Raw genomic sequence first — 14,817 nt, forward strand, 5'->3', positions numbered from 1 at the left:
TGCTGTTAGCTCATGATGCAAATGATGTTCAATTTATTGGGATAAACTGGGATGGGTGGCGTAGGCAAGACTACTCTTGCTAAGCTAGTTTATGATAAAATCGTCCATCATTTTGAAGTTCACTGCTTTCTTGAAAACGTTAGAGAGGTTTCTGTAACAGAGCCTACTCTAGTTCGTCTTCAAAAACAACTTTGCCCAATCTTGAAAGAAAATATTTGAAGACTCTAGTTCGTCTTCAAAAACAACTTTGCCCAATCTTGAAAGAAATATTGAAGACGTTAGAGACCAACAATGGGGAATCCATTACACGAAGAAATGCTTATGCAACAAAAAGGTTCTTCTTGTACTTGATGATGTGGATCAAGTAAACCAGCTACAAGTACTAGCTGGAAAGAAAGATTGGTTTGGCATGGGAAGTAGAATTATCATTACAACTAGAAATCAACGTCTGTTGGTCGAGCATGACATAACATCGTGTCATAATGTCGAGGTAATTAAATGATGCCGAAGCACTTGAGCTGTTTAGCCTGCACGCCTTTAGAAAAGAGCAACCTGAGGAAGATTTTTTGGAACTGTCTAAGTATTTCATTAATCATGCTGGAGGCCTTCCATTAGTTCTTAAAACCTTGGGTTCTTCTTTGTATGCGAGAGGTCAAGGTGCATGGAATAGTGTACGAGATAATCTAAGGAAAATTCCTATTCCAACAGTTTTTGATTCACTCAAAGTTAGTTATGATGGACTAGAAAAGATGGAGAAGAGAATTTTTCTCGATGTTGCGTGTCTCCACAAAGGGAAGCCCACGACGGAAGTATTGCGGATGCTAGACAATTCATTTGGAATTTCTAGTAGTAGTATGATAGATGTACTAATTGAGAGATCTCTCATATACAATGGTTACGGAAACGGGATATGGATGCATGATTTGATACAAGAAATGGCATGGGCAATTGTTCGTGAAGAGTCTGAAGACCCTGGTCTACGGATAGTAGGTTGTGGCTTTCCGATGACATTTTTTATATACTCATGACCAATACGGTAAGAAGTTAAATTCCAAGTTTGAAAGAAGATACGATTTCTTTTTACACTAGTAGACTTGATTGTCAAATTAATTTATCCTTTTTTCTTAATTGTTAGGGTTCGAGAGCAATTGAAGCTATATCCTTATGCCCGCCCAAAGTAGAAGAGGTGCCCCAATGGAATTGCAAAGGCTTCTCTAAGATGCATGGACTGAGGTTTTTGGAATTCAATAATTTGATATTTTCTTCAGGCCCGAAATTTCTTCCATGTTCCTTGAGAATTATAAATTGGAGTCGGTATCCTTCCAAGTTTCTTCCAACCAGCTTTCGCCCGTACTTGCTTATTGAACTTAACATGCCTAATAGCAATCTTGTTCGGCTTTCGGAGGGAAAAATGGTAAGAGTAATATTAAATAAATCCCCAGTACTCATTTTCTAATTTTGTCCAATGATACTTTAACACATATTTTATTGTTTAAAAAATAATGGACATGTTAAAAACAAGAACATGTGACATTTTTTTATTGGACCAAAAAAAAAAAAAATAGTTGATGTACTCGCTAATGAGTACCTAATTATTATCCATCCTTGAATAAATGCGGTTTAAATTACAAAATAATCATTTACTTTTTATTTATTTATTGTTTTGAATAAATTTTAAGATTGTAGAAGCCAAATATATGATAATGAACCTTACGTTGTTGAATAGGACTTGCCCAAGTTGAAATATCTCAATCTTGCCTCCTCCAAGAAATTGATTAATACCCCAGATTTCAGTGGTTTTCCAAATCTTGAGAAGTTGGATCTTTGGGATTGTAAGAATTTAGTTGAAATTCACCCGTCTATTGCATTCCTCAAAAGACTTGAAATTCTGAACGTTAGAGGATGTGAAAGCATTAAGAGCCTCCCAAGTGAGTTTGAAATGGATTCTCTTAAATCTTTATTGCTTGTTGGCTGCTCAAATGTGAAAAAGATACCAGAATTTGGGGAGCAGATGAAGAATGTGTCCACGATTTACTTAGATGGGACTGCGATCGAGAAAATACCTTCATCAATTGGACATCTGGTTGGCCTTAAACATTTGAGTCTACGTTGGTGCAAAAATCTCTTAAACCTTCCAAGGGCTATTTGTAATTTGATGTCTCTTGCATATCTCGATGTGATGGGATGCTCAAAACTTGACAAATTCCCAGGAGACATGGATCACTTAAAGCTTCTTGGATGTGGAGACACAATGACAGAGCCGCTTGTGGGTATGAAAAATCTTGTAGGGCTATGTTTTAAATGTGAACTACATGTGTGGGACCGTTTCCTAGGACTTGGAAAGAGTTGTCCGGATCCTCCTTGTTGGGGTTTGGTGTTGTCTTCTCTAAATCGTTTTTGCTCTATGAGAGAGTTAGATCTAATAGATTGTGAACTCTGTGAAGGAGATATCCCAGATGATATTGGTTGTTTGTCCTTTTTGGAAGAGTTGTGTCTCGACAGAAATAATTTCGTCAATCTACCTGAAAGCATTAGATGCCTTTCTAAGCTCCGGTATCTTGGTTTGGAGGGGTGCAAAAGCCTTCAAGAATTGCCACCTCTTCCATCAAATGTGTATGTATATCTAGATAATTGTACATCCTTAAAAAGATTGACAGATGCATCCAAGTTGAGCAGCAGATTCACCAATTTGTATGACTTTGACTTCACTTGCAAGAATTGCATTGCATTGGTTCAAGATGAAGGCTGGATTAATACAATACTCTCAAGGATTCCAAGATTTGTCGCAAAATATGAGGTACTCTCTCTCTCTCTCTCTCTCTCTCTCTCTCTCTCTCTCTCTCTCTCTCTCTCTCTCTAAAATAGTTCTTTTCTTACAGGTATCGTGTGCAAGTCCCGGCGATAAGGTCGGAGACCTTGTATTGCCTGGAAGTGAAATTCCAAAGTGGTTCAGTAATCAGAGTGTGGGAAATTCAGTAAATGTGAAGCTTCCACCACCATCATGTACCGACTGGCTGGGGATTGCCTTTTGTCTTGTTTTTCAAGATCCTAACCAAAACTTGGCCAATCGACCTGCTTATATTGGTCATGTCATTGAGCTTTTAAATAACAATTTGCGTCATAACACATGGTCACTTCTGTCGGAACATCTTTGGGTATTTTATTTGCCTCGTAAATATTGTCATGAGGAACAATTTTTATTCAGAACTTACATTTCAGATGAGAGACAATACGCAGACTTCAATTGTGTGAAGAAGTGTGGGGCTCGTTTGGTGTACAAACAAGATTTGGAAGAACTAAACCAAACATTGACAATCCTGAAATGAACACATGAATATAGTGACGAGGAAGCTTCAAGTGGACCTGTAAGTGCTAGCTTCAACGACACAGAACAAATCCACAAAAGACATTGTTACTAGTCACCATCTTATAATAAATGCAGGCAAGTCCCCATCAATTTATCCCATCAGCTTTGTAGTCTTAAAAGATATTTTCTGCTTCACCATCTTAGTCAATGGATCTAATCTCACGAGTTATAAAGAACGAAGAAAAATCTGCTTAATTTCTCATTGCAATAGTTTTTCATTTCAGTCCCCTGTAAAGTCAGTTGCATCATAAACTTGGGAAGAATTGGCAAAGCTGGAGTTGAAGCAGGACAAATACTATCCGAGCGCCGTGGGGTCGGCCTCCATGTTTCTTCCTGGTACAGGAATAAACCACGAGGGTCATTTTCTGAAGACACCGGGGAGTTGAATTTATTTTTAACTAATGGAAAAACACTCTTGTCTTGATCCGCAGTCATCTATTGTTGTACAAATAACAAAATTCGAAAGGAGTATTTGGATGAAACACGAAACTTAATTCAATCTTTCGAACATCATCTGAATTATTAAGTCCATCAGCTTATAATAAAATGCTTGAGACCATGTCAATCATGATAAAACAGACAAGGACACTCAGCATTTCATTACTATAAGACATCAAACACAATTTCAGACTACAAATTCTGCAACAAGAAGCTCCTACTTTCTCTTCCACAAACTGCACTGAAATCCTACTAATTGTGAGGTTACTTGATCTATTACAAGTTTTGTGCAGTAAACTTGTAGTTTAATTTGATGAAATGGTTTAGCTCATTCTTTTAGTATCAAGTGTTGTTTGAAAGCATCAAATGTGAAACTAGTAAATTAATTCAGAAACATTTGACAAAACAAACAATTCAAAGTGACAAAAGATTTATATTGATTTGACATAAATCTACATCTAGTGCAAAGACGGTAAAGAAATTTTATTAATAACCAATGGAGATCATAAATAGAATTTTAACACCCAATAGTTCTCACTCAAGCAAAATATAAATGGAGAAGATGAAAATACATAATCTCCCAAAAGCCAAAAAATGTAGCACCAATATCTTGAATGTGTAATTGCCCAAAACTTTTTATTTTTCTCTTTGCTAATGGGAACCAAAAGAAAAGCATCCAATGCCTTAAGAATGCTGCTCCTTTTTTTTTTTTTATTATTTTTTTTTATAGGAAAACTAATGAAAATAACTTGAAAACTTTGAGTTTTAACGATAAGGACAAAATAAAGGGTAAAATGAATATTACCATGATTGACTTTTTAGTGTAAAAATGTGATTTTTCGTTAAAGTTTCCTCTTTTTTTTTTTTCTTTTTTTTTTTTTTTTTGCCGGCCTTTGTTTTTAAGGAACCGAAAGTCATAGCTTGCCTTTCTTTTTCTCTTTGGTGATGCGAACCAAAAGAAAAGCATCAAATGTCTTATAAAATTGGCTCCTTGCTACTTTTATCCTATAACTTCGCTGTGAGAATTTTGAGTGTGATTTACCTACTTCTTGCCTTGTCATTTGTCACTTCTCTGTACCTGTGTAGGTTTGTGTTGATGCTGTATTTTGTTTAGTAATTGTCAAAGTCCTTTCTCAGCCTTTTTGCTGTTACGCGTGTTGGTCATCGTTGCAAAAGGAAGGGGGTTCATTTTCCCAATCTTGAAAGAAAATATTGAAAACGTTAGTGACCAACAATGGGGAGTCATTTACACGAAGAAATGCTTATGCAACAAAAACGTTCTTCTTGTACTTGATGATGTGGAAAGAGACATGAATATCTTTTCTGATAAGAAAGTTGGAAACTTAGTCGAAAGTCTTGCATCCAGTCACTTTTATTGTGGAAAATCCTTGTCCTTTCATTTTGATAATGGTATAACATGGGTAACGGATTTCCTTGGGAATAAAGGAACATTCATGCATGGAACCATTGTTTTGAATTTCTTATGCTTGAAATCTATTTATGTGTTACTTAATTTAGTTTGATTAATCATGATGAGATTTATGTTCTTATTAAACTATAGTTTCGCTCATCCTATTATATATCTTGTAGGTATTGAACTACAAACATGTCACATCCCAGACTTGACTCTGCCGTAGCATGATATTGTCCGTTTTGGGCTCACCATTCCCTCACAGTTTTGTTTCTAGGAACTCACAAGTAACTTCCCAGTAGGTCACCCATCCTAGGACTGCTCTCGCCTAAACTCACTTAACTTCGGAGTTCTTATGGGATCTAGAGCTAGTGAGTTCCCCAAAGGCCTCGTGCTATAAGGAGGGGAGTATGTACATATAAGTCACATCATCCCCTCTTCGTTGGTTGATGTGGGATCTCACAATCCACCCCTTTTAGGGGCCCGACGTCCTTGTCGTCACACTCGCACCACGCGGCAGAGTGGCTCTAATACAATTTTGTCACATCTCAGTCTCGACTCTGTCGTATCACTATATTGTCCACTTTGGGCTCACCATTCCCTCACAGTTTTGTTTCTGGGAACTCACGAACAACTTTCCAGTGGGTCACCCATCCTAGGACTGCTTTCTCACAAACTCGCTTAAATTCGGAGTTCTTATGGGATCTGGAGCCAGTGAGTTCCTAAAATGCCTTGTGCTATAGGGAGGGGAGTATGTACATCTAAGGCACATCACCCATTCTCCGTTGGTCGATGTGGGATCTCACAAAACCCAAGGTCTTGGTACACCAATTGGAAACTAGAAGTTATTGTTAGACCATCTCTAAATGAGATATAAAAAATGTCACATAGACATATAATGGTAACAAATGACGTACTATTTACTCCAACGGAGACGTCAAAGATGACATAGAAAATAAGGCTAAGCTGATATAGATAAAAAGATGTCAAATTTGAAGCCTTACCTTGAATGCTAGCATATTTAAGCATTATTTTATTATTTTTAAACCAATAACAAACCAACTTTTACTCTTTTGTTAAAAAAATATAATAATAAAGCAATAAATTTTGGCATGCCAGATGGAAGAAAAATATTAACAATATGTCAAATTGTCATGTCTACCATCAAATTTAAATTTAATGTATTATTTAAAATGTTGTTAAATTGTTCATATGTAATAATCAAGTTTTACATAAAAGAATAAGAACATTTTATTGTATAGCTTGTGAGTTGTAAATTCTTATGTTAATAATTAGTATCACTAGATTTCCGCTTCAAAATTTTAATGTTCTATAAATGCTCTAAATTCATTTTTATTTTATTTATTGCATTTTGATTATAAAAGTTTGTTATTCTATAATTGTGATGTGATTAGAGTGAGAAAAAAAAAATTAAATTATTATCTCGGGTTGGGCCGTGATACAGTACCTGGTGTCTGACACTTATAGCCCTTCTGGCACTGCTCAGCGCTTTTTGGTTGGAAACTGATTTGTTGATTTTTGACCTAATAATATTGTTCAATTGCCAAAATGGCTTATGTGTTGGATCACCCCTTTTACTTTCACACCTAGATTCAAGTTTCATAGTGGTGATTACTTAGCATTACGGTTAAGTAGTATTTTTCTTCACTTATAAGTGAGAGATTTTAAATTTAATTTTCGTCAAAAACGAAGTTGAATTACATTATTATGACAAGTTCATTGTAAAATTTACTTATTTCCCATTTCTTTAACGTAAATACAATTATTTGTTAAAGAAAAAAAAGTTCCATAGTGGGTGACATAATTATTTTCCTCTTGAAAAAATGGAAAAGTTGGGAACTAACATGGTAGTCACAAGCCTTGCATCCAATCACTTAGGTGAGAAGAGACAAAGCTGAAGAAAGATAAGATGTCCTAACGGGGAACCTTTCTGACAATTTCTCACGGTCAATCTTCCACGTTTTTTTTGGAAGAGACTTGGCCCTTTCAATTTAGGAGTACATGTGTTAACGTGTTCCCTTTAGCTTTCCCTAATGGAAAGTAGACAGCTCTTGCACGACGATTTTCTTGTTGCTTCTTTTGTGAAGATTTTAATTATGTGATGTGATAATATTTAATAAGTTAATTACACCGTTATCTTGATATTCTCATTTCATGTAATTCATTATTTTTTTTCACATATAACGTTTTTTGTTGAGAGTTTAATTTGTTTTGTTACTTGATGGCTTGGGTAATGGTGTTGATTTGAAATGTTGGTTGATGGAACTGCTTGCTAAGTCCTTCTAACTTAGTTTTAGCTCGATATTGGATGTCAATGTTTAATTGATGACGTTCTCAATTAATTAGTATTTGTTCTTCCTTCTAATCGGAGTTTATCTTTACACTATGTGATGAAACATTCAAATCAGTCAAATGAAACCAATACGAGCAATTTTGTCAGGTAAACTTTAGTTTAATTTGATTAAATGGTTTAGCTCATTATTTTAGTAGCAAGTGTTGTTTGAAAGTGTCAAATGTGAACTAATAAATTAATTTGGAAAAAGTGGACAAAACAAACAATTCAAAGTGACAAAAGATTTATATTGATTTGACATAAGTCTACATCCAGTGCAGATATGGCAAGGAAATTTTACTAATAACCAATGGAGATCATAAATAAGGTTTTAACCCTCAAACCCCAAATCCTAGATACACCCAATAATTTTTATTAAATTAGATAGTGGCTATTCATTACAGTGGTAGAAAAATATTAGGTCCTTGCATGACGGCGTGAATTCAAATTTTGTCAGTGGCTAATCTAACATTTAATGTGTCACTTAGTTTAGTTTGATCAATTATTCATGATAAGGTTCATGTCCTTATTGAACTGTGATTTCGCTCACCCCTTTATATATCTTGCAGCTATTGAACAGCAAACCCAAGGTGTTGGTACAACAATTGGAAACTAGAATTCATTTTTAGGAAAACAAATGAAAATGACTTGAAAACTTCTAGTTTTAACGATAAGGACAAAATAAAGGGTAAAATGAATAATATCAGGATTGTTTAGTGTAAAAATGTAATTTTTTGTTAAAATAAACAGTACCAAGAACTTTTCTTTAAAATTCTCTTTATTTTTAGATTGTGCATGTCACATCCCGGCCCGGGCGGGACCACTTTCCGGGCCCGCTCCACCACCGTAGCACGATATTGTCCGCTTTGGGCCCCGACCATGCCCTCACGGTTTTGTTTCTGGGAACTCATATGAGAACTTCCCGATGGGTCACCCATCCTGCGAATGCTCTCGCGCGCTTCTCGCTTAACTTCGGAGTTCCCATGGAACTTGAAGCCAGTGAGCTCCCAAAAGGCCTCGTGCTAGGTAAGGATTGGAATATACATTTAAGGATCACTCCCCTGGATGATGTGGGATGTCACAGTGCATATGTAATAACTAGGGTGGAAAGTTTTACCAAATTACTGTACCAACCGCCTTACCAACCATACCATACCAAATTATTACCAAAAATTTGCACCAAATTGGTAATGGTACGGTATTTGTACCGTACCATACTATTTCAGTACGGTAATGGTATCCAAAACTAGTACCGGTGGTATACCGTACCTACGAATATTATTAATATTATATTATGTATTTATTCATATAATTATTTGAGGGAAAAATTAATAAAATTAATAATAATTATTGTAAAAGTGTAAAAAATGTAAAAAAAAATATACGATCACTCATAGTGACAAGCTTTACAACTTTCATGAAGAGGTCAGCTTCAAAATCCAACACTATAATCCATAAACCTTAAATTTATATTTAACCGTCAATTATCATTTACGCTTTATTCTTCTTACTGAATTTCATTTTTAAAATTTTCTTTTTTGAAAACATGATCATCTGGTGGATGTAAGAAGATGAACGGTTCAGATTTTTGATATCACGTTTTGATATTTACGGTTAACTGAAATATGAGTGATGTCATATAGTTTGTAGAAACTTTATAAACATCAAACAATATTTTCACTAACCGTAAAACTCTGAATATAATATCAACGATCCAAACCATCCATCTTCCTGCATTCTCTAATAGATCATGTTTTCAAAAAAGAAAATCCGAAAAAAAACAAAATTTGATGAGAAAAATGAAGTTTAAATGTAAACAACAATCAACGGTTAAATTTTGATCTATGATTTATATGATTATAATGACGAATTTCAAAGTTAAGTTCTTCACAAAAGTTGTAAAGCTTGTCATTACGAGCGTTTATATATTTTTTCTATATTTTTTACACTTTTACATTAATTAAAAAATATTATATTTTAGGCAAACTAAGTGGCGTAAAACACAGTGACAATTACCATTGACATACCATACTAACCAAACTATTGGGTATACCCAAAGTTTGGTACGATAATTGTAATAAATTTTGCCATAGTAAATATTTGGTATGGTAATTAGTACAGAGATTTTGATACAATAATGTATCAAAACCACCCTAATAACCAGGTTCTAGATAAAGGAATAAAGAACCTTTGTTGGATAACATGTGAGCGGTAAATTCTTAAGTTAATTTTGGGGCTTTGTGCAATTGCCAAAATGGCCTTACGTGTTGGATTACCCCTCTACTGCTTCTGTGTGAAAAAACATAGATTCAGGTTTCATAGTGGGTGACATAAATATTTTCCTCTTGAAAAATGGGAAAGCTGGGAAGTTGCAGAGAAGTCACAAGTCTTGCATCCAATCACTTTGGTGAACAGAGAAAAGGTCAAGAAAGATAACAGGTCCCAACCGGGAAGCTTCTTGGAAATTTCTCACGGTGATTAGTCTTCCACTTTTTTTTTTTTTGTTTGAAAACCAGTGTCCCTTCTCTTTGGAACGAGTATTGGAAATCAGAGTCGTTTGTGTGGAAAATACTTGTCTTTTTCCTCTTGAAAAATGGGAAAGCTGGGAAGTTGCAGAGAAGTCACAAGTCTTGCGTCCAATCACTTTGGTGAACAGAGAAAAGGTCAAGAAAGATAACAGGTCCCAACCGGGAAGCTTCTTCGAAATTTCTCACGATGATTAGTCTTCCACTTTTTTTTTTTTGTTTGAAAACCAGTGTCCCTTCTCTTTGGAACGAGTATTGGAAATCAGAGTCGTTTGTGTGGAAAATACTTGTCTTTTCACTTTAGAAGTCCATGTGTTAGCTTGTTTTCTTCATTTTCCTCTTCAACGAGTATTGAAAAGTAAATAGCTCTTACATGGAGATTTCCTTGTTGTTTCTTTCAAGAAAATTTAAATTTTATAATATGATAATATGTAATAGGTTGATTACACCATTATTTTGACATTCTCATTTCATGTAATTCATTCATTATTTCTCATATATAACTTTTTCTGTTGAGAGATTAATTTGTGTGATGGTGTTGGGTAGAAATGTTGGCTGATGGAGCCGCTTGTTAGGTCCTTCCAACTTATCTTTGGCTCGATACTAGATGAAAATGTTTAATTGCTGATGTTCTCACATTTGATTAAATGGTTTAGCATAATGTTTGGTGCATAATAAAAATAGTATAGGGTTCGATGCATGTATAATGAATTAATATAGGGAGGGTACGGTAAATTAAATAAAATTATATTATATATCAAATATATATATATATATATATTCGGGTCGGATTTGAGGACGGATACGGATTGGAGGCCCCTATAACCATATCCAAAACCATACCCGAATAAAGTTTGCGGTTTTTCCCATATCCATACCATACCCGAATTTTCATATCCAAATCCAATACATTCGTGCGGTTATCTACGGTTATCGGATTTAACGGTTAGAATTCCCTAATTAGAGTTGGTCTTAGAGTGAGAAAAAAAATTAAATTATTATCTCGGGTTGGGCCGTGATACGGTACCTGGTGTCTGACACTTATCGCCCTTCTGGCACTGCTCAGCGCTTTTTGGTTGGAAACTGATTTGTTGATTTTTGACCTAGTATTGTTCAATTGCGGAAATGGCTTATGTGTTGGATTAGCCCTTTTACTTTCACACCTAGATTCAAGTTTCATAGTGGTGATTACTTAGTATTATGGTTAAGTAGTATTTTTTTTCATTTGTAAATTAGAGGTTTTAGATTCAATTCTGATAAAAAATGAAATTGAACTACATTATTATGATAAACTTATTGTAAAACTTACTTATTTCCCATTTCTTTAATGTAGATACAATTATTTGCTAAGAAAAAGTTCCACATTGGGTGACATAATTATTTTCCTCTTGAAAAAATGGAAAAGTTGGGAACTTACATGGTAGTCGCAAGCCTGGCATCCAATTACTTTGGTGAGAAGAGACAAAGGTGAAGGTGAAGAAAGATAACATGTCCTGACGGGGAACCTTTCTGACAATTTCTCGCGGTCAATCTTGAACTTTTTTTTGTGGAAAAGACTTGGCCCTTTCAATTTGGGAGTACGTGTTAACGTGTCCCCTTTAGCTTGCCCTGTTGGAAAGTGGAGAGCTCTTGCACGAGGATTTTCTTGTTGCTTCTTTCACGAAGATTTTAATTTTGTCATGTGACAGTACTTAATAAATTGATTACACTGTTATCTTGATATTCTCGTTTTATGTAATTCATTATTTCTTTCTTACATATAATGTTTTTTGTTGAGAGTTTAATTTATTTTGTTACTTCAGGCTTGTGTAATGGTGTTGATTTGAAATGTTGGTTGATGGAACTGCTTGCTAAGTCCTTCCAACTTAGTTCTGGCTCGATATTGGATGTCAATGTTTAATTGATGACGTTCTCAATTAATTAGTATTTGTTCTTCCTTCTAATCGGATTTTATCTTTACACTATGTGATGACATATTCAAATCAGTCAAATGAAACCAATACGAGCAATCTTGTCAGGTAAACTTGTAGTTTAATTTGATTATGTTCTTACTGAACTGTGATTTCGCTCATCCCTTTATATATCTTGCAGCTATTGAACCGCAAACCCAAGGTGTTGGTACAACAATTGGAAACTAGAATTCATTTTTAGGAAAACAAATGAAAATAACTTGAAAATTTCGAGTTTTAACGATAAAGACAAAATAAAGGGTAAAATGAATTGTATCAGGATTGTTTGTGTAAAAATATGATTTTTTGTTAAAAAAAACAGTACTGATAACTTTTCATTAAAATTCTCTTTATTTTTAAATTGTGCATATGTAATAAGTAGGGGTGGAAACGGTTTTTTGTGACAGAGCTAAAACTAGCCATCTGGCCCTCTGGCCTCCGGTTGGAGACGGAGGGAAATATGGGCCTGTACTGTTTATTAAAATATTAATATCTTGAAGAATCTTGAAGAGCCAGATGGTTAAAACGAATCTTCTGACCAGCCTTCGGTTAGAGATGACCTTACGTGTTGGATTACCCCTCTACTGCTCCTGTGTGAAAAAACCTAGATTCAGGTTTCATAGTGGCTGACATAATTATTTTCCTCTTGAAAATGGGAAAGCTGGGAAGTTGCAGAGAAGTCACAAGTCTTGCATCCAATCACTTTGGTGAGCATAGAAAAGGTGAAGAAAGATAACAGGTCCCAACGGGGAAGCTTCTTGGAAAATTCTCAGTGATGAGTCTTCCACTTTTTTTTTTTTGTTTGAAAACCAGTGTCCCTTCCCTTTGGAACGAGCATTGGAAATCAGAGTCAAGTTTGTGTGGAAAATACTTGTCTTTTCACTTTAGAAGTCCATGTGTTGGCTTGTTTTCTTCATTTTCCTCTTCAACGAGTATTGAAAAGTAAATAGCTCTTACATGGAGATTTCTTTGTTGTTTCCTTCAAGAAAATTTAAACTTTATAATATGATAATATGTAATAGGTTAATTACATCGTTATTTTGACATTCTCGTTTCATATAATTTATTCATTCTTTCTCATATATAACTTTTTCTGTTGAGAGATTAATTTGTGTGATGGTATTGGGTAGAAATGTTGGCTGATGGAGCTTCTTGTTAGGTCCTTCCAACTTATCTTTGGCTCGATACTAGATGCCAATGTTTAATTGCTGATGTTCTCACTTAATTAGTATTTGATTAAATGGTTTAGCTCATTCTTTTAATAGTAAGTGTTGTTTGAAAGCGTCAAATGTGAAATTACAAATTAATTCGGAAAAATTGGACAAAGCAAACAATTCAAAATGATACAAAGATTTATATTGATTTGGCATAAGTTTACATCTAGTACAGAGATGGTAAAGAAATTTCACTAATAGCTAATGAAGATCACAAATAGAGTTTTAACTCTCAAACCCCAAATCCCAGACACACCCAATAATTCTCACTAAAAAAAATAAAATGAAAGAGATGAAAATACATAATTTCGTCTCTCCCAAAAGCCAAAAAATTAGCACCAATATCTTGAATGTTTAATTGCCCAAAACCTTTATTTTTCTCTTTGCTAATGGGAGCCAAAAGAAAAGCATCCAATGCCTTATAATGCTGCTCCATTTTTTTGCCTATCTTTTTTTAGGAACCGAAGGGACATAGGTTGCCTTTCTTTTCCTAACAATACTTGGCTGCTGAATTTTCAGTGGCCATTCCTACTTTTATCCAATTAAATTTGAACATATGTTCAAATAATTAAAATTATAAGCATAAATTAGACATGTATCTAACTCTAATTCGGTGAAAGTAGAGATGGCTGCCAAGTTTTCAGCAATCAAGTATTGTTCTTCTTTCAATATCCAATGCCTTATAATACTGGCTCCTTGCTGCCTTTAACATAGTCATCACGTGACTGAAAACCATTTTTATTTATCAAAGAAAACATTGGCTTCTCTCAAAGTAAACGGTTGAATCGAAATGAGCCACAAAACTCAACAGGCCATGACGATTAATTGTTTGGAATTTTAACGGAGAGTATGAGATATTTTAACATATTTTAACTGTTAAATAGGTTCACCATAGATCATCTTAAAATTTTAGTTTATTTTACTCCTATTTAGATAAGTAATCATACTAACGTTTTTTCGTCAAAGAAATAATTCACTCAACATTATCACCGACACCAAACCGTGTGGTCCCCACCACCTTCACTACTAGTATAAGTACCCATCTCCCTCCCATTTATTTTCCTATCGTACCTATCTGAATTCTTATATTCGTACAACTTCGTTGCGAGAATTTTCAGTGTGATTTATCTGCTTCTTGCCTTGCCATTTGTCACTTCTCTCTACTTGTGTAAGTTTGTGTTGATTCTGTATTTTGTTTGATAATTCTCCAAGTCCTTGATCTCTTTTGCTTAATATACATTTTCAATTACCAAAACAAGATTTAAAGTTTATATTTTCTTTTTCCTGCTCATTTTTTGTTCACTCGTTCATTGAATACTTATTTTGTTAGCATAACTCATTTTTCAATAATTGCATATGATTCAACAACATAAACTAAGTTATCAAAGACTGTAAAATCAAATCGAATTGTTAAATATGTGTTGATACTAAGCCAAATATCTGATGACAGTTACGAATAAAAATTGCATCTTGTAATTACCAAGAGAAGATTATAGTTTCAAATTCTTTTCTTAAATTTTAGAACATTACCCTGTTCTAAAACTGGGGCGCGGCCGCACT

General features: G+C 34.5%; 1 pseudogene; it reads left to right on the top strand.

Annotated features, from left to right (window-relative positions):
• The first annotated feature begins 51 nt into the window (after positions 1–51).
• On the top strand, positions 52–4,177 carry LOC137724296 (TMV resistance protein N-like; annotated as a pseudogene).
• Positions 4,178–14,817: the final 10,640 nt, after the last annotated feature.

This window comes from Pyrus communis, unplaced genomic scaffold (assembly GCF_963583255.1).
Source record: "Pyrus communis unplaced genomic scaffold, drPyrComm1.1 SCAFFOLD_39, whole genome shotgun sequence".
Classification (NCBI taxonomy): Eukaryota; Viridiplantae; Streptophyta; class Magnoliopsida; order Rosales; family Rosaceae; genus Pyrus; species Pyrus communis.